Genomic DNA, 19,591 nt, shown 5'->3' with positions numbered 1-19,591 from the left:
GGACTCCACACTCTGCTCCTGGCCATGCCTCATCCTCAGGGGCCCACAGTACCTATCTGGGGGGCAGTTCTGGGTTTTGTGCCCCAGCAGACACTGAGTCACCCTCCCTGCAGCCTCCTGGAGCTCCTGGCACCATCAGCTGCTCCCTGGCCAGCACGAGGGCTCAGACCTCGAGTAAATGCTGAGTACAGGCTGCTCTCTGCCTCCAGCTGGGCTCCACTCACACTTCCAAGCTTTTCTCTGTCACTAAGGCAACCAGAAACCTTCATTTTTTCAAATACAGGTGAGACTTAATGAACTGCAAGAGCCTCTCTTGGCATGTTTACTGGAGTCCAGAAGTGGGAGCTTTCAGAAAACTCAGTTCCTAAAAAAAAAGGGCATTGTTTTTACAGCCAGAGCTGTTTGTTCTCTTCAGCAGAAACCTGGGGCTGCTCTGTGCCAGCAGGGCACTGACAGGACTCCAGAGCTGCTGTCTCTGCACAGAGGGATTCCTAAGTTTTAACCTGGTTTTGTTAGAGAATGTGCTGCTAATTCCAGTGGTAATTTTATTATGTGTCATTTCCCTCCATTATTTGGTTCAAAAGATGAAGACTAAACGTAGATTTTAAAATTAACCAGATTTCAGATCTTGCCTCTGGGAAAGCTTCAATCTCATCTTTTGTTGTACTTTCTGGATTTTTGCAGGTCTGCAAATGTGTTTGTTTTAATAATGCAGCTGCAGGACAGATTAAAAAAATCAAGCACTGCTGGCATTTAATATCTCTAATCCAGCAGTAAGACGAGTCTGCCGATGGTTTACTTAATGTTCAACAGCCTTTTCTGATTAAGCAAAAGGTTTGAAGTGATTATAGTTTATTTACAACAAAAGTGGACTTAAATGAGAGTTAATTCCTCCCCCTCCTCCCTCATTGGGCTGGGTGCCAGTCACCATGTGTCTGTTTCACTCCCTCTTCCAGAGCATCCACAGAAGCCATGGCAGATGTTCCCATCAGGCTCTCCAAGAAGAGGTTCTCCTCCAGGAATGGAGGTGCCCCTGGGGTCCTGGCACTGTCTCAGTTGGGAGCCTTGTTCATATCCCTGTAGAAGGTCCTGCATTTCTGCAGCTGATATTGCATGAGGACATTTTAATTTCTATCACCAACAAGTTTTATTTCTTCTTCCTGTCAATCAAATAAGCTTGAAAAGCAAGAGGTCAGTGGGATGAGCAGCAGCCCCTGGAGCTAGAATGTCCTGTCCCACCACGGTCCTATAATCCAGAGAGATAGTAAGAAGGGAAAAAAGAGAAAGAACAGGTGAGTGCTGGAAAAGAGGAGGCAAAATTCACTCCCAAGACATGCAAAAGCTAAGTGTATTCTAAAAAAAATTTTGATTTGTTTTCTGGGCAAATTATTTCCCATAGAAACTTGCTAATGGGTTTGTTTGTTTTCAGTAGAGATCAACATTGCCGTTGTATAAAAAATGCTGGAGGGGCAGCATCCAGGGGCTCTTCCCAATGACTCACCTGGGACTCCCTGACACTGCTGGGTCCTGGCTCCACCTGCAACACCTGCCACAGGTGCAAGGCATAGCTAGGGGCTGTGACAAGGGCATTATTCAGGCACTGATGGCATTGCTGATGCCAGGGCTGGGGCTGACTGGGAACAGACCCCTCTCAGCCAGGAACCCCCTTCTAGAAGTGTCTCCTCCCTGCTGGGTAGGTGCATTTTCATGTTGGGAACCTGGCAAGTCTCAGACCTGCCTCAAGCACCTGCAGAGAGTGAGGGGGAAGATGTGGACATGGGGACACAAGCTCTCTGATGTCCCCAGGCCAAGAGTCCCTGCCTGAAGCCCTTTCTGGTCCCTGCTGAGCACTCATCCCTCCCCTGTGGGAACTCACAGTGGTCAAATAAGAGATTTTCGGCCTGTGTGAAACCAAATCACACAACTTTCTCAGACTGGCCCGAGAAGTGTGGCCTGGGAAATCATAAAGAGGAGTCCAAACAGTCCTTGGAGAGGGAAAACAACCTCTGCAGGTTTTGTTTGGATCCTTGTTGTTTACTTGGAAGAAAAGGTCAAGGGGTGGTGTTCCTACTTGTCCAATGACGGTGATGTGTTGGTTTAATGACCAATGAGAGTTTTACCTCTCGGATCTGTCTATAAAAGAAGATCTGGACTAATAAAATTTGCTCTCTTGTGCAACCCAGCTAGAGAGTCTGTGTCGCTCTTCCATCATCCCTAATACAGTGCTACACTCCCCTGTGCATGGAGGGCCTATTTGTCGCTTTTGTGCCATCAGTAGGAAATCATTCTCCTATAAAACGCAGAAGTGCTTCTCCAAAGGGGCCGTGGAGCACACGCCACTCGCCGGCGCGGGGCAGCGCTCGGAGCTCGCTCGGCGCCAGGGGTCAGCAGGGCATTGCCTCGGGGGAGATTTGGCATTTCCCAGCAGCAGTGGCAGCTCAAGGGACACAAAGAGGCCCCAGGGCCAGCGCCAGGCACTGCCTCTGTCCCTACCTACCCGATCAATGGAGGCCCCAGCTCTCACCGGCAGGGAGTGCGAGGAAGAAAGACACAAAAGCTTCGGAGAGTGAATAAACTCAATTAGATCGCTGTAATTGCAACAAGAATTAGTGTGGGGGTCGGGCACATGTGCCGGCACAGAGCAGTAATTAAAAGTGCCATGTTTGCCATGCTGGGGAGGAGACCTGCTGGGTCCCAGCAGTGCCCTTTGAAAAGCTCCATGATGGAGCTTCGAGCCTGGATAAATACAAATGTCAGTGCCTCGCAGCCCGTGGGGGGACTCTCAATCCACAGCTCAGTGGGAGAATCCCCTGCTTTACATTCCCATCAGTTGGGCTAATTTCAGAGTCAGGCTTTGATGTGCTTTGGGGAGCCCTGTGTGCTACACACTTTCCCAGCGAGGCATCCTCTCCCTTTCTCAAATGCTTTATTAATTTTCTCCTGTGGTTTTTTTTATCCTCCCTTTCTCTTGGGCCTGCCTGCTAGTTCTCTTTTGTGCTCACCCAGCAGGGTCCATAGCGGAGAATTTATATCATTCTGAAATATATATAAAGAAGGGATAAAAGAGGAGATGGGGGAACCTGCAGAGACCAGAGCAACAATCTGTGCTGGGAGGGAGGGTCCCCTTCCTCTGGCCACCAGCCCCATGTGGCCCCAGCACTGATGGCACCAGTTTCCCAGCTGCATCTGGAGCTGCCATCAGCGTGGGGACAAGGATAACTGATCCCCCACACACAGCCAAGGTGGCAGTGGGCTGTTAACACATTGCCTGTGCAAAGGGAAGGACAGAGCAGCTGCTCTGGGGTCCCTCTGGGCCATCCACAGCCCCTGAGGAGGGCAGCGGTGCCGCCAGCACGAGCGCAGCACCTGCCAGGATCGGGCTGGGCAGGCTGTGCCATGCGGGCGGTGGCACTGCCGTGGCACAGGGCGCTCCTGGCACTGCCAGCAGCATCCTCACAGCCCTCAGTCCCCTCCCGAGGCAGGGGGGCAGCTCTGGGTGTGCCCAGCACAGGGCCCTGCAGTGGAACCTGGAGGTTCCCTTGCCCCTGGAGCACCACCAGTGCTCACCAGGAGCAGCCAGCACCTGCTGGGTTTGGGAGCATTGCTGCTGGGGTGTGCAGCATCCCCTTCCCATCCCTCTGTGAAACTCCAGCCTCCTCTGCCCCCTCACCCACCCGGGATGCTGCTGGGGCTGGTGACACCGCACAGCCCGGGCTGCCCAATTCCTCTGAAGCTGGCATCCAGCTCCTTTCCTGTTTCTTATTATCAACTGAATTTGGCATGAAGGGGATTCTCTCCCCACATCCCTTTGGCACAAAAAAGGCTCAAAAACCAGCAAAACCATTGTTTGTGCTTGAAGGGTGGGGACCAGGGTGAGGAGAACAGCATGTTTAGAGCCCAGAGCTAGGAACCATAAGAGCATCTGGAACAGTTCGTGGGACAGAGGCGTTACAATTAAATAAAAATGGGAGATTACAGAACCGTTCCCTAGCTCTGACACACACAAGGGCAGTTTCAGCACATGCCTGAGCACGCAGTTAGAGGGGATTCCTCTCCTACAGGCCCAGAATAAATGGAGTTTTCATCAGGAAAGGCTGAGGTTGGTGAGACTTCCATGCATGGAACAGAGGAGCACGGCTGCCCTTTGCCAGGACATGGTGCAGAGGCATCTCCCACTGGAGGCAATGTGGGACTCCAGTGAAATGAGCACATTCCTGAGGCCAGAGAGGCCCCAGAGGAGCCAGAGCAGTGGTTTCCACTGGTCACAGCCACTGCCATAGCCTCCCGCACCTGCCAAGCTCCCCAGCCCCTTCGAGGGCACAGGATGTTCAACCTTGGCTGTCAGTCTGCAGTCGGAATGGAGATTCTGAGCCAGCTTTCTCTTTTAACAAGTCCCTGATGAGCATTTTTGCCCTGTCCCTCCAGTTCCTGCTGTTTGCAGGGAACTGGCAGGGCTGGACAGCGCAGCATTTGCAGATATACAAGTCCTGCAGAAAAAAATCCTACTGTTCAAGGACCCCATCCCCTGAAATGTGCTGTTTTCATTAAAGCAGTGAAATCAGATTTCAAAAAACCCAGGCTTGGACAGTGGCCCTTGATTTGGGCCTGAGGAACAAGATCCAGAAGCAAAACAAAGGCTGTTTCCACAATGGTTGAAGGGAAAGGGAACCGGTCCAATTGCAAAACTTGGATCCTGGCATCGAGGGAGTCTTTGTGTGCGAGACCTGTGGCAATGGATGGCAGTGACTTCGGGAAATTCAATACTCCCCTAGCTCATAAACAGAAAACAAGGAAAATAAACTTGGGCAGAATGGGAGGAAGCAGAGAGCCAAGCCGTGGATTTCTGCTGGACTGGAGAAGAGCCTGGCTGTCCCTGGACACGGGTCCTGGGCTCGATGGCCATGTCAGGGTGCCTGGGGCCACTGAGCACGGGGCTGGGCAGCTGCAGGAGGCAGCAGCCACCCCTCTGCCATGGGCACTGGGTGGGGGGAGAAGGGACTGGGGGCAGGAGTGGCACAGCAGGAGCCCCGTGCTGCCGGACAGGAGCAGGGACGGTGGCAGTGCCAGTGCCACCACAGCTCACAGCGGAGGGGACAGCGGCAGATCACCTTGTTCCATTTCTTCACAAAGCTGGAAACACTTGGCCACGCCAGAGACAGGGGTGGGATGACCACTTGAAAAGAAAAGAAGTCTGTCTGCAGCCTCCTCCCAGCGCACGCTGGTGCGTGGTGGTGCCACTGGATCCCTCCTGCAAACCCTCCGCTTGTGCAACGTCCTGGGGCAGCTCCTTGTCTTGGCATTTCCAGCTCCTCCTGCCTGCTTCCAGCTCTTCAGGGGAGGAGAGCTGGGATCTGTGAACAGTGCCTGGGTGGGGAAGCAGAGCCTTAAACCACTGACCATCACTGCTGAGTGGCAGAGCAGCACCAGGCATGGGCGGGATGACTGGGCGTGCAGCAGGAGCAGGGAAGGGCTGTGGTGGGATGAGGGCAGCACTTAAAGGTTCACTGGGAGAAATTACTTCTGAAAAAAGTTTTTGAGAAACACAGCTGATGACTCCATACGGCCTCAAATCCACTGCCAAATGATGCCAGTTCTTATTCAAAAACCCAAGAGCTAACTCTTGGCCACAGACAAGAGGAACCAATGTTTAGACCATTTATGGGCCACAGAAGGTCAGCAGCGATATGAAATCTGTGGATTCACTGAATTCCCTCAGCACCACGACTCCACATTTGCAATTACAGATTCATGGAGCTCAGCATCCCGCCTGCCACCGGGCACTGCCTATAACCTTTCTGCGGCCCTGGAGCCAAGCTGGCTGCCCCCACCCACCTTAGGTGCACCCCAGAGGGACAGCATGACACAAAAGGTTCGCCAAAATCTGGTATGGGGACAGCTGAGTGTCCCAAGTCACCCAGCCTGCTCCACAGGAGCAGGGTGTGTGTTTGTGTGTGTGTGTGAGTGTGAGTGTAGGAACACCTATGGAATTTCTATGACAAATTGTCTTTCTTTTGGCTCAGGAAGAGAAGCAGCATCCTCCCCCTCAATTTGGGCAATCATCCTTGGTTATTTCAAGTTTAAACTCCTGGAACCAATGCCTGGGCAGCACCAAAGCAGGGGAGCAGGGCCTGGGCAGTGCCAGCACCACTGCCAGGACCCCACCCTGCCCCTGGTGTGTGCAGCACCAGGCCAAGGGGCAGGACCTGCCCAGCCCAGGCTCTGACTGCCATGGAGAATGCTTTGCCTGCACAAACAAGCACAAACCAGACTAAAGAAATCCAAGCCAGCCACCTACTGCTGCTCCTTGGAAATTCAGAGCAGTGTCGTGCCTGACCTTCCTTTCTGACACAGAATCACATGAGAAATACTAGAGATAAATACAGTGGATACTTTATTGGAGAAAAAAGATCATAAATCAGTATGAGAAGCACATTTGAATTTTAGAGGAATATGTCAGATACACTGTCCAGTCATTAAATTTCACAGGTTCAGTTTAAGAACTTCAGGAGATTGCTGGCTCTGCCTGAAAGGGAGAAGAAAATTATAAACACATGCTGGGGGCTCCAAGTGAGACACAAAAATCTGAGGATAATCCTTATTGCTATCCGAGATATAACCAAATAGGCACAATAAAGAATTCCGTTCACCTGCCTGGAGAATGGCTGACCATAACCCCTAATGCCAGCAAGATTAAAGACGTTTCTTCAGAGGGAATGGATCAGGTGTTTGCTGACGGCCTCAGCTTTGCTCTCCTGGCCCTTCCCAGCCCCAGCTGATCTCCTCTGTGCCACTAGTCTGCAATGTTGCACAGCAATGCAGCTGTTGGTGCCCGTGCCAGAGCCTGGGCACGCTGCTGTGCTGCTCCCCACCCCAGGGGCTGCAGCAGAGCCCCTCACTGTGCACTGCACCCACCCTGGGGGGGCGAGGGGCTGCGGGAAACAGGGACCCTCACTTGGGGTGCTGCCTTTGGGAAGGTGGAGGAGCAGAGAGCAGCACACCTGCTGTGTGCCAGGGGGTGCAGAGAAAGTGAGGACAAAGAGTCTCAGTGTTTTTGGACATCTCTAGGCATGAACTGGGCCTTTGAGAAGGCAGAGGGAGGTAAGAACTGGGGAGGATGAGGCCATGCTGGCTCCTGGGACACACTGTCCTTCAGACACTCTCACAACATCTCCTGCTCAGCCTCAGGCACAGGTGATGCTGAACATCCATCATGGATGATCCCCACCGGGGCATGGGAGGGTGCGCCAGGGAGTGCCAGGACACAGAGGATGCACCAGTGGAGCCCCATAATGCAGGATGATGCCCCAAGTGAGTACCAGGGTGCAGGATGGATGCTGAACTGTGAGAAGATGCAGCTCTGGAAATGTATCCAAGAGCCCTGCAGCTCCAAGCTCCCAGGAATCAGGATTACACAGGTTCTCAGATGGTGTCACGTGGAAGGGAAGCACTGGGAGCTCAGGGGTGTCCATGCAGACACAGCAGGAAAGCCAAGAGGCACCCTCAGCAGGGACTGTGGAGCTGGGAGACTCTGCATCCAAGGACATTGTTACTATACTTCAGATTATATAAATAACTCGCTGAATAAAACCACATGTGACCACATTCTGTTTCCCATCCCTCTGCCCTGCCGGCAGCACACAGGCTCTTGCAACACTTGTTTACTGGGGAGGCTGTATATAAAGCGAAAATAGTTTGCTGTGTCTTATGTTTTCACTTTAATTCTCAGTGTATAAAAAAACCTGTGAATTTGCTAATGGGCCTTGAAAACGTATTTTTAAAGCAAGGGCAGCATGACTCGGTGAGTTGCTACAAAGGATTACAGAAGGAACAAGGTTTGCTAGGAAAATTATTCCCTTGAGAAAATCTGTAACAGCTGAAAGGCCAGAACCTGCTTCTTTCCAAGAAAATAAACACATTTCTGCATCCAAAATCAAGCTTCATCTCAGGTATGGAGAAAGCTTGTTTGTTCTCTGGTGTTTATGTGCTTCCCATAGCTTTGGTGCTTGATTTGACATTTGAAGGCCAAACATTCACTCCACTCTCTCCCCAAAGGAAGATTCCTATTGTGTCTTTAAAGCACGCTTTTGGACAGAGATAAATGGCCATGAGCTTCAGGAGTGTAAGAGCCAGATGGTCAATTGAGATTCCTTTCTATGTTTCTCTATTTCACTTCAGAGTTGATCTTGCATAAAAAATATTTTTTTAGCATTAGCTCTGACTTGCAGCCTGGAGGGGATCTCTGGAGCAGGAGGATTTGCAAACAGTCTGCTCAAGGGCCACAAACCCTGGGCTCGCTCTTTCCTGGTCATTATAATCCACGTGGGAGATTTGTACCCAGGGGCAATTCAGACCGTTTGATTTACTGGAGTTTTCTGTTAAACAGAATGAAGAAGAAGTTCTGTTAAACAAAAATGTGGCCATGTCCAGGGAAGCAGCCCCTCCTGTCACTAGAACTGGGGGAATCAGTGTGAGCCTTGCACATGGTCTAGGTAGTGAATTCCTTACTCACAGCCCAAACCTCCTGGGGAATGGTCCCTGAAATTCTCCACAAACATTTGCCAGTTCTTCCTCCAACAGCCAAGAATACCTTGGCAGGTGGGAAGGCAATGAGTGGTGATCAAATTGACAATTTTACGATTTAATTTTACAAGGCCTGCTGGGGAAATACTCAGGTCCTCTCCCATCATTCCTGCAGCCACTGTCCCTCTGTGAGCACTCTGCCCTTCCCAGCGAGGGGATTCAGCTCTGTGCAGGGCACAGTAATCCAGCACATCTCCTGCCTCCAGGCAATTTTCACTCTTTTACCCGTTTTCACCTCCTGTGAGCAGTGTGGGGAGCACGCTGGATTTTCTGCATCACGTTAATCAGAACCAGACATGACTGCTGCCCCTCGGGCCGGTGGGAGAGCAGGGGTTAACCCATCCCGAAGGACGAGGCTAAAATTGCCACTAGGCTCCCAAGATGAATGGGCTTTTAAGGACTGCCAACTTCTGAATGGAGGCAGGAGGACCAACAACAGCACCAACTCAATAACCAGCAGCCAGCGGCAGGAGCACATATGGGGGCAGCGTGATTCAGCTGGAAATAAACCCTGGATGTGTCAGGGAAAAGTGGATAAGGGCTCTGCTGGCAGCGTGGAGGTGGAAAAGATGAAATTCTGACTGCTGGAGAAACAAACAAGGCTGCCAGGCTGGCCGTGCGTGTGAGGCTTGCTGCCCCTTTGCAGGCAGCGGAGCCGGAGCCACAGCGCTGGGCCCGGCTCACGGGCTGGGCCCGGCTCACGGGCTGGGCCCGGCTCACGGGCTGGGCCCGGCTCACGGGCTGGGCCCGGCTCACGGGCTGGGCCCGGCTCACGGGCTGGGCCCGGCTCACGGGCTGGGCCCGGCTCACGGGCTGTGGGGCTGGGCCCGGCTCACGGGCTGCCCCGGGCTGGGCCCGGCTCACGGGCTGGGCCCGGCTCACGGGCTGTGGGGCTGGGCCCGGCTCACGGGCTGTGGGGCCGGGCCCGGCTCACGGGCTGTGGGGCTGGGCCCGGCTCACGGGCTGCCCCGGGCTGGGCCCGGCTCACGGGCTGTGGGGCCGGGCCCGGCTCACGGGCTGGGCCCGGCTCACGGGCTGTGGGGCCGGGCCCGGCTCACGGGCTGTGGGGCCGGGCCCGGCTCACGGGCTGTGGGGCCGGGCCCGGCTAACGGGCTCTGGAGCCGGGCCCGGCTCACGGGCTCTGGGGCTGGGCCCGACTCACGGGCTCTGGGGCTGGGCCCGGCTCACGGGCTGCCCCGGGCCGGGCCCGGCTCACGGGCTGCCCCGGGCCGGGCCCGGCTCACGGGCTGTGGGGCTGGGCCCGGCTCACGGGCTGCCCCGGGCCGGGCCCGGCTCACGGGCTGTGGGGCTGGGCCCGGCTCACGGGCTGTGGGGCTGGGCCCGGCTCACGGGCTGTGGGGCCGGGCCCGGCTCACGGGCTCTGGAGCCGGGCCCGGCTCACGGGCTCTGGGGCTGGGCCCGGCTCACGGGCTGCCCCGGGCTGGGCCCGGCTCACGGGCTGTGGGGCCGGGCCCGGCTCACGGGCTCTGGGGCCGGGCCCGGCTCACGGGCTGTGGGGCTGGGCCCGGCTCACGGGCTGAGCCCGGCTCACGGGCTGTGGGGCTGGGCCCGGCTCACGGGCTGCCGCTCACGGGCTGCCGGGCTGGGGAGCCTCTCCCAGGCTCTTGCAAAACAGCTGCCGGCTCACAGCTCCCACCAGGACACGGCCCTGCCTGGGATTTGGATCGTTTTAACCCAGCCGAGAGGCAGCAGAGAAAAACAGAAAAGCAGGAGCAGGGTTTGGCCTCCGGAGACCACGGAAAGGCAGCACACCCTGGGGCCCTGCAGAGCAGCACCTGCAGGGGACACGGGAGGGCTGGCCAAGGGCTGGGGGCTGCTCCTGGTCCTGCTGGGGTCACCGAGGGGCACCTGCTCTGCCACTGGGCCAACATTTGTACCTCTGTCCCTGGCCCGTGGCACAGAGGGACCTGCAGGTGTAATACATAGCATGAATAAATTCGTGCTAAAGTTAGAATTTTGTCTGACAAGAATCCTAGCATATTTCCAAGAAACCTTCTCTGATGAGATTACAGTGATATGCAGCAAGGCCAACATGAATATGGGTCTGCAAGGAGCATATTTCCAAGAAACCTCTGTCTGATAAGATTATAACTCATGAATATTCATCTGCAAGAAGTGTATTTCCAAGAAACCCGACAAGATTACAACATATACACCCAAAACAACGTGAATATTTGTCTACAAGAAGTGTATTCCAAGAGACCCCTGAAGAACCTGAAAACATAAAAGGCACCCTGGGACAGCTGCAGTTTGTGAAGCATGGTGAAGCTGTGCTAGCAAGCCCTTCCCTGCCTCACCTGGCACTGTTCACCTGGTATGGCATCAAACTGAATTTTGCTTGTGGCTTTTCACAATTGTATTTTTTAATAAATTATTTCTTTATTAATCAAATTGGCTACTCATTTATAACACAGGGGACCTTCAGGCATGGCCCTGACTCCAAGCAGCTCTTGGAGACCTGCACAGCAGAGAACACACTTGGAGTGTTGTACATCACCCTGCAAGCAGCTCCCTGAGCAGGGACGGCAGGACGTGGAGGAGCCACAGCTAAGCTTAAACATCTGGTTCTGTGCATTCCTATATTGTAATAAAATAAGTCTTCCCACAGATTTCACATCATCTTTGTCTGGGCATCACTGAAGTGTGACGAGAGAAACTTTTTTTTGTGGTTTTCAGAGGAACAAAGAGGCAATCTTCATCTGATGAGGTGTCCTGGCAGCCTCCTGTGCTCCGAGGCTGCATCTCGTGCTGTCAGTGCAACCCTGTGTCCTGGGACAGCTGCCTGGTGCACAGCACCCAAACTGCAGAGCCTGGGGACACCGAGGCTCCCAAGGCCTGGGGACCATGGGAGAACCTCACTGAAGCCTACAAAGGCCAGGAACAGCAGCTCCCAAACAAAAAGAGATACCAGAAACACACCTGCAATCTGGATCCCACCTTTCTGGCCCCTGTCCAAGTGAAAGGGCAACAAAGAACATAAAACAACTGCTTAAAGACTCTCAGTCCCAGTGAAGTCCAGGGAGGACCATTCCCTGCAGCTCACCCAGACCTCCACAGGAACAGCCTCAGCACCTCCTAGCATGGGCAAAGAGACAAAAAAATGCATTTTCCCTGGAAAATATGTACCTGCCTGGAGGTGTCTCAGCAGAGGGAGTTGGGCATAGAAACCCATGGAAAATTAACAGTGCAAAGCTGAAGCAAGCTGGACCAGATGATACTTCGGAGCCTGGAGCTGTCTTTGTTCCCCAGGAGCAGCCCTGGAGCTGCTCCCAGAGCTCCTCCCAGCCCTGCTGCTGCACCACAGATGCTCTGGGGCTCCTTGCCTTTGATTGTGGCCTCCACTCGTCCTGCTGTGAAGTGCTCCAGTGGCTCTCTGGCCTGTGAGGACAAGAAACTCTACAGAACCAACAGAATTGCCAAGAGAATCCCCTGCTCTTCAGCTGGCCAAGGCAGCCTGTAACACATCAGCCCGCTGTGTTTATTTGGAATAGGCATGTTTAAGAGACTCTGGGCTTATCTTAAGTCTCCCACTTAAGCAGAGAAGAAAGGCTCACAGGGCTGTTGAAGGTCAGGGGAACATTTGGCTCCAGCCACCCCTTGCTGATGATAAATAGTTGATGGGGGAATGTGAGAAAATGGGACAGACTTGGCTGTAAATGTGAGTGGACAAAGTGGTTGCAGTAGAACTTGAGCATTTTGAGGAGGAGAATGTGGTCCCAAGCTTCCTCCTCCCCAGGTCTCCTTGCCCCTGTTCCCTGGTGCACAGTGCCCCCATGGATCAGAGCAGGGAGACCCCAGCCAGAAGTCTTCAGTAGCCATTCTTCAGTGGGACCAGATTACATTTATCCCATGACTTAGCAGTCTGTTTGGGAAAAGGGATTTAGTTCCTTTGCTTCTTCTTGTCAGAATGGATTTGCTGATCCCAAACACGTTCCTCACACTTTATTTAGGGCTTATTATGCATCATTTACATTGCTGAGCTGTCACCAGCCTGTCTGCACGGTGCAGGCAGGCAGGCAATGCACTTCTCTGCCCTCTTGCTCTCATCCCAGATGTGGAGCTGGCAGGATAAGGCAGTCAGGAGATCCCTTGTCTGATACCATTTGCTTTTGGGGGGTTATTCCACTCTGTGCCGGGGCCAGGCAGGCTCAGCACAGATAGACATCTTCCCTCAGCTACATTCCCAGGATCAAATCACCTGGAGCAGGCAGTTTTGTGGGACAAGGTTTGATTTTCTCACTAAGGGATGCCAAGTGATGGCTCTTGAGCCCAGCACCTTTGCCTCAGTCTGTATTGTGACAAGAGGTTCCCCAATACCTGCAGCTCTCCCTGGTGCTGATGCTTTGCTCCCTGATGCTTTTGGCTCCCTGGTCCTTGATATGCTAAAAGCTGGATGGAGCACAAAAAAGAAATTTATTCAAATTAATGGTTGCAGATTCCATCCTGCATTAAGGCAGAAAGTTCTCCTACATGCAAAGACTAGAATTTGTACTTCCCAAAGCATGCAGTTTTACCTGCTACTGCCCAGGAAGGACAGGCCTGTCCTGGACTTCTGATCTCAAAAGAACAAACAGCACCATCTTGTTGGGATGCCAGGACCTACCCCAAAAGATTTCAGAAAGGCAACATATACTGCTTCAATTAATTGACTAGACACTGTTTCTTCCCAGGTGAATAGCAAAACTAATGTTACCTGTAGATGTGACTATAACAGTTGTTAAAAATGTTTAGCATTTGCCCTGTAATTCAGAGCTCACTGATAAAAGGAAGGGAATATCAGGCTGGTGCCTAGTGGGTGCTGACAGCAGCAGGCCTCAAAAGGAACAAGCCAAGCCAGGGAGGTTCTCCCTTCAAAATGCACACCCCTCTGTGATATGTGCAAAAACCCCTCTCTACAGCCCACAGGGTAGGTTATAAGAGCAGGTATGTATTTATTCAGCACTGAGGTGCATGGGGGATATCTCCTCCAAAGACAGCACACCCTGGAGATTTGCCCCTCTCTTTTTATTCTCTACAAACCAGGGTTACACAATATGCCTAATACATATTCATTTCCTAACCCTGCCTGTCCCCACTTCATGTTAAAATTAGCTCCACACCTCTTTGCAACTGCTCACTGCTCCTTGTTGGTCACTCTGGGGGATCTCTTGGGATGAAGTAAACAGTCTTCCTCTCAGTTGAACTTTTCACCTTATCTCCTTGTCCTTTTTAGTCCTTCAGCCATCTTCCAGAATTTGATACCATTTTTCCCGGTTTAGGGGTCTGAAGAACCCCCTTATCCTGTGGTGCCTTTGTCCCTGCATCCTGTTTGTGCACTCTACCTCTTTATCGTACCTTGTAGCCTTGCTCTCTTCCTGTTCTTGTGAGCACAGCAAATGTTTAGGCATTTCATACGGTTTTGTCAGCCCCTTTTTAGTCAAAGCATTTCTTGACGCTTCATTCTTAATTCTTAATCTCTCTGTCTCATCTGAAGCTTTTTGAATGAGGACACCAGAGCCTGAGGAGCTGTGTGGAAGTGACATGTGCAGGCTGCCAAGTCTCCTGGGGCAGAGTGAGGATCCTTGTCCCTGCTGCTCTTTGGCCAAGGTCTCCTCCAGCCCCAGCAGATGCTCTGCAGGAGCTGCCTCTCATTTCAAGGGATTCCTGGAGCAGAGAGCAGGGCTCAGCACCAGGAGCCAGAGCTGGGCCCCCCATCCATACCTGCTTATTTTAGCCCATGATTGCCTGACTTCTGATAACCGGATTATCTTTCTGTCTGCTGTTAAATACTCATTGAAGTCCAGCATGTTTCACCTGGGCCATGGCTCTCGGTGCCTCGTGGGGCTGTGCATGGTGGGAGGCCAGGGCCAGGGCTCCTGGAGGACACTGAGGCACCTGGCAGCTTTCATCACACTTGGAGGTACATGCAGAGACTGTTGAAAACAACAGCTTGTAAATGCAAAGCTCCATCTCCAGTTACTGCTCCCCTGCATCAGCCAGTCCCCTGCTCTCCATGAGATATGTTCCAAATGATAGCATTTGTCTTTAATAAATGGGCACTACATAAACTGCCTCCTATGGGAAACCTGGAGGTTCTAAGTAAAACCTGATGTTTCCATTTCATTAGAATGCTTTTGCTCTGAGATGAATTCCAACCCATCCCCTGTTTAATATCAGCCGAAGGTGTGCAGTGGGTTTGTATTGCTATTTATGAATTTCATGTTGCTGGGCCTAATCTGTTTCAGATCACCCAGCTGTGTCTGTATCAGCTTGACCCAAAACAAGTTGTTCTTTTGCCGTAGTCACTGGCATCACCAGCATTCAGGAAGGATGAAGGGCAAAGCTCCTTCCATGGCCACAAAGTATCTGAATGTAGACATGAGGTTCTTTAGTGAAATATTCCCTCAAAATACCTTCTGTGATGCTTCCTTTTAAGGCCAAATCTGCCCCTATTGGTCCCTACTCTAAAAAGGTATCTGAAATGCAGAATGAGCTTCCACATATCAGAGCAGCCTTGCTGCCACACTCCTGCATGCACTGTAAACCTGAGGAACAGGCTGGCATGTGCCAGGCTGCAGCACTTGGGCTATTGAGGCTATCCTGTGTGCCCCTTGTATGCCTCTGGTGTCAAACAAGCTGATCTGTGTGCACAGCTTGGACCCTGACATGCATGATGGTTTCTCATCCCTCAGCAGACACCTGTCACAGCATCCCTTTAACACTGAGAGCACAAAACCCACCCAGAGGACAGCAAAGTGTCACAGGCAGGAGCATCTGTGTTTGATTCAAGCAGATTTAAAACCATGCACTGAGGGATCCCTCGAGTCCAGTGCTTATGTTCTACCCTTCTGTTGTGTCCTGGTGCTGCATCACCCAGGCATTTTGAACAAAAGCCATGAGATAATCTCAGCCCTGTGGGAGCTGTTCCATTGGTATCTCTTGTGACAGGAATAAGAGCACTGCTTTGTCTGCTGCTCACCTTTGCAGATCCCTGTTCTGAGTCAGCCTCAGAAGGGAATAAAAAATCCCTCAAATAACCTCAAAAGATTTAGAAATCATGCTCAGGGAGGCACCATCGGTTTGTGTCACTGCTGGAGAGAGAAGAGAAGGTATTACCTGAAGCTGTACAGCCATAAAGAACTGGATGAGAACAAAGACATATTGCAGCTGGATTTCTCTGCTCCCTGCTTTTCCACAGCTACTAAAAAACCACCATCACAGAGAGTAAATGATGGAAACCACAGTGCTTTTAGCTGAACTCTCTGGCCTCAAAACTGTGTCATTTGGGAAGGTCTGGACAGGACAAGCTCCATGTGAGGGGCTGGGGTGTGGGATCATTGCCTGCGGGTGCACGCTGACTCACAGGCTGGCTGCTCTCATGAACTCCAGTGAGAACCTGAGTTTAGCTCATAGCAAATGCCTTTTGGGGATGGAAAAGAATAAAAAAAAGAGAGACTGACCCATTTGAGTTCCATCTGTTGGGGTTTATAACTGTTCTCCTTATAATTGCCAACAGACAATGTGAATTGCAATTAGCTAATTGCTTGCTAACTTTGCGTTCTAATAATAGTCATGTTCCAGAGTTATACAAGTTTGGAGGCTGCTGCTGTTCCCTTGCAACTGGCAATAATAAATAATATCATATTCCCTCAGCTTTGCCATTTCTTCCAAGTTTCATCCCCATGCAAATTGCTCCAGCATGTCCTAATCCCTGACGGGAGGGCAGAGGCATCAACAGCATTTATTTGTAGTTCCCTGCACTGGGAGGTTTCGGCACATGCATAAGGATGTGGCACCGGGAAGCTGTGACACCCGTGTGCCACTTGTCCCTGCTGCAGGGCCAGCACAGCAGGGCCAGGGGGTGCCTCTCATCCTGGCAGGAGTGGGGTCTGCATCCCTGGGAATCCAGCCCTACCATCAGCATGTACTTGGTTAGAGCTTTCTGGAGGTTTTGGGCTTTGTTTGGATTTTTGCTTTCCCTTTGCAGGCTCAGATGTGGCCCTGGCCCCTGTAGTGACATGTTTTATTACCAGTAGCTTCAATAATGTCAGCACAGACCCAGAGTGGAGCTTTCAGGAGCCTCTCCAGCAGCAGAGCTGTGCAGTGTCACCACTGCAGCAATAAGTGGGGATGGACCCAGTGGGGCTCCCGGGGAGAGCAGGGGTCAGGCTGGGTGCAGAGCCCCAGCACCCACTGCATGGGGGGTACAGAGAGCTCCCTTCCACACCAGTGAACTTCTCAGCACCCCTCGCCGGGCTGTGCGACCTCCAGCTCGTTACTGCCACGCAGATGAGGCTAATTGAGAAGCAGAGCTGCAGCCTGATCCAGCGGAGTCCAGGCCAATGAAACGAACATCATTCCCTGGCACACGAGAAACTACTGAACAGGGAGCTGCCAGCAGGCTGACATCTCCAGAGCTTACAGACTAATCTCATTAAACCCGACCAAAAAGCCTTTCAGAGCTGGGGGAGCCGTGTCCAGCAAAAGCTGGGCTGGATTATTCACCTCTGGGGCTTTTCCACATGCCTGGTTCTGTGTGTTCCCAGGGGTGTGGCACCCCAGCTGCCAGGCATGCTGCAGCACAGGATGGCTGCACCTGCCCAAACCCCTCTGCCAGGGCTCAGCCCACAGCAGCTCTTGGCTCCCCAGATGGGGTTTGCACTGCTCCTTTTTGGGTTCCTTGTGAGCAGAACTTTCTGTTGCTGTCTCAGGTGCCCCCAGCCCCTCTTCCAGCAGGGGAGCTGCAGGCTCCTTGCTTCCAGAGCTGCTTCTTCTCTGGGCACAGCTGTACCCACTGTCTCATCCCTCACTTCTCCCCTCTCCTGCTCCTGCCATCTGACCCACAAGCAGATTTGTGAAGTTTAAAAGCACTCCTTGTGTAAGCCATGCTCCATAGCCTCATCACAACCTGCTCTCAGCCCCTTCCCTGGGGTTTGGGCAGAGGTACCAGAACTGTACCATGAAAGAGAGCTCTCCTTGGCAAAGCCACAAGAGCTCTCCCTCACAGCAGCTCAGGATTGCTGTCTGCTCCCTGTGGCTCAGGTGCACAGGGCAGGGGAAGGCAGCTGTTGCTCAAACCAAGCAGTGGGACACAAGGAGCTGGAGGAATTCAGCCAAAGGAACAGCTTTGCTCACTTCTGCTTTGGCTTCATCTGTGAATGTTTTCTCTCAGCACGGGTTGATGAGTTTCAGACTGAGGGAATGTTAGGAAACGAAAGGGAGAAGGCTGTGACACATCGCATGATGTGCCAAGGACCGGTGGTGACGCACGTCACCTAGCAGGACTTTGGCATGCACCTCAACTTTCCTGCTCCCACAGGACCTGCCACCCTCACCCTGGCTGTCCCAGCACACCCACAACCGCCCAGCACCAGCTGCAGCTTCTCTGCTCATACCAGCAGCTGGGGACCATCACCTGCTGCCCCACAGCCCCAGTGGTGCCGCTGGCCGGGTCACGCCAAGGGCACACGCAGAGGGTTTGTTGAGGGTTTCCCCACTCAGAGCAGGAGAGGAGGTGGCAGGAAAACTGCCAGGGTGTGGCAGCTGCCCAGCACAGCTTGTCCCCAGGGCCACTGGCAAGCTGCAGACATTGGCCCAGGAGGGTGAGGTGCCATAGGGCCACACTGCAGCCAGGGGAACATCCCTTCTGCTCCCCACCCCCCACATGGATTGTTGCCAGGTGCTTTTGGACATGAGGCCGTGAATTTATCTCCCAATCTCAGGGGAGAAGAGCAAAGGTCCTGTTGGGCTCCAGTGTGGGGCTGAGGCTGGTCCCTGGCTGACAAGTGGCCATGGACTGCACACAAAAATGCTCTAAAGCTGACAGCACCAAGTGTCTCTTCTCCACCTAGAGCAGTTGTTTAGGATTCAGTAAGGAACAAAATTGCATCTTGTAGGTTTTAATAAAGCTTTTGGCAAAGAGTTCAAACACCAGGGGAGAAGCTGGAGAGAGAGGGTGAATTTATGGGAGCAGGAGGAGATCATTTGCTTTCTTAAGAACTGGAAAAGATTAATAGTGTGCAAAGGCTCTTGGATTCATTCCTCACATAGCAGAATGGTTAGGAGACTTACTGGCTTGATGGTCTTCATTCTGCCTTCCCCAAGCAGCCTAGAGACTGTCTGGGCTGTGGAGAGAAGGACCAGAGAGAGCAGGGAGCCATCCCATGTCAGCTCTGGTGAAGGAGGCAGCTGTGGTATGCTGGGGGACAGAGGGGAACCGAATCTCAGGGTGCTTTGCTGGGAAATTAAATAGATGCTTAATATTTGTGTGTGGTCTGATGTGTTGGCAGTACAGGAAAACAAGGCAGGTTCATCCTTCCAGCATATCCCCACTCCTGGACCCCGGGGTGCCAACAGCACAGAAGTGTTCCATAACAAGAATCTGACCCCAGGGAAGGTCCAGTCTCTCTCCCACTTCAGGCATTTTGCAATCACCATGTACCATGTGAGGTAGATCCCGAGGCAAATTAAAATTCAAGAAAAAAGACAGGAATTTCCCAAATTCCACTGAACAGCCCAAAGCTTCTTCCCAACAGCCAAAACCTGCTGCAAGCCCCACACGGGAGTGCAGGGCAAGGATGAAAAGCCACTGGACACACGTGAGAAGCCACAAGATGTGACTTCCAGACAAGCCAGAGCCTGTCCTGGAGAGGCAGAGTGACTCAGGCATTGCTTCAATCCTACATTCAGTCTCATTTGGCTCTGGGGTGGCAGACAGCCCCCAGAGCTGCCCTAGGGCAGCACACTCCCAACAGTCAGGACAGGACACAGCTCACCCAGACAGCGCAGGAGCCACTGACCACATGCCCTGCATCTCCCCAAAGGGAGTCAGATCCCTTTGGAAGGAACAGCCATCTCCCCAAAAACAAAGTTAAGCTGGAAACTAGATGAGAGGATGGGCAGAGCCACTTACTTTCCGTTGTTGGTCCCAGTCAGAGGAACACTGGACAGATCTCCTAATTTCTCCAAGCTGCTGTAGCTGGGAAAGTCCAAGCCAACAACCTGACACTTG

General features: G+C 52.7%; 1 long non-coding RNA gene across 1 annotated transcript; it reads right to left on the bottom strand.

The window, feature by feature from the left end:
* Positions 1–835: 835 nt before the first annotated feature.
* LOC147649262 (uncharacterized) lies at positions 836–19,591 on the bottom strand. The gene is made up of 2 exons (XR_015279295.1): positions 19,493–19,591; positions 836–1,246 (listed from the first exon to the last, which is right to left on the bottom strand). It is a non-coding gene; the product is annotated as an uncharacterized LOC147649262 (long non-coding RNA).

This window comes from Cyanistes caeruleus, chromosome 26 (assembly GCF_971803275.1).
Source record: "Cyanistes caeruleus chromosome 26, bCyaCae1.hap1.1, whole genome shotgun sequence".
NCBI lineage: Eukaryota > Metazoa > Chordata > Aves > Passeriformes > Paridae > Cyanistes > Cyanistes caeruleus.
The sequence above is the reverse complement of the archived record's forward strand: the minus strand, read 5'-3'. Positions and strand labels throughout refer to the sequence as shown.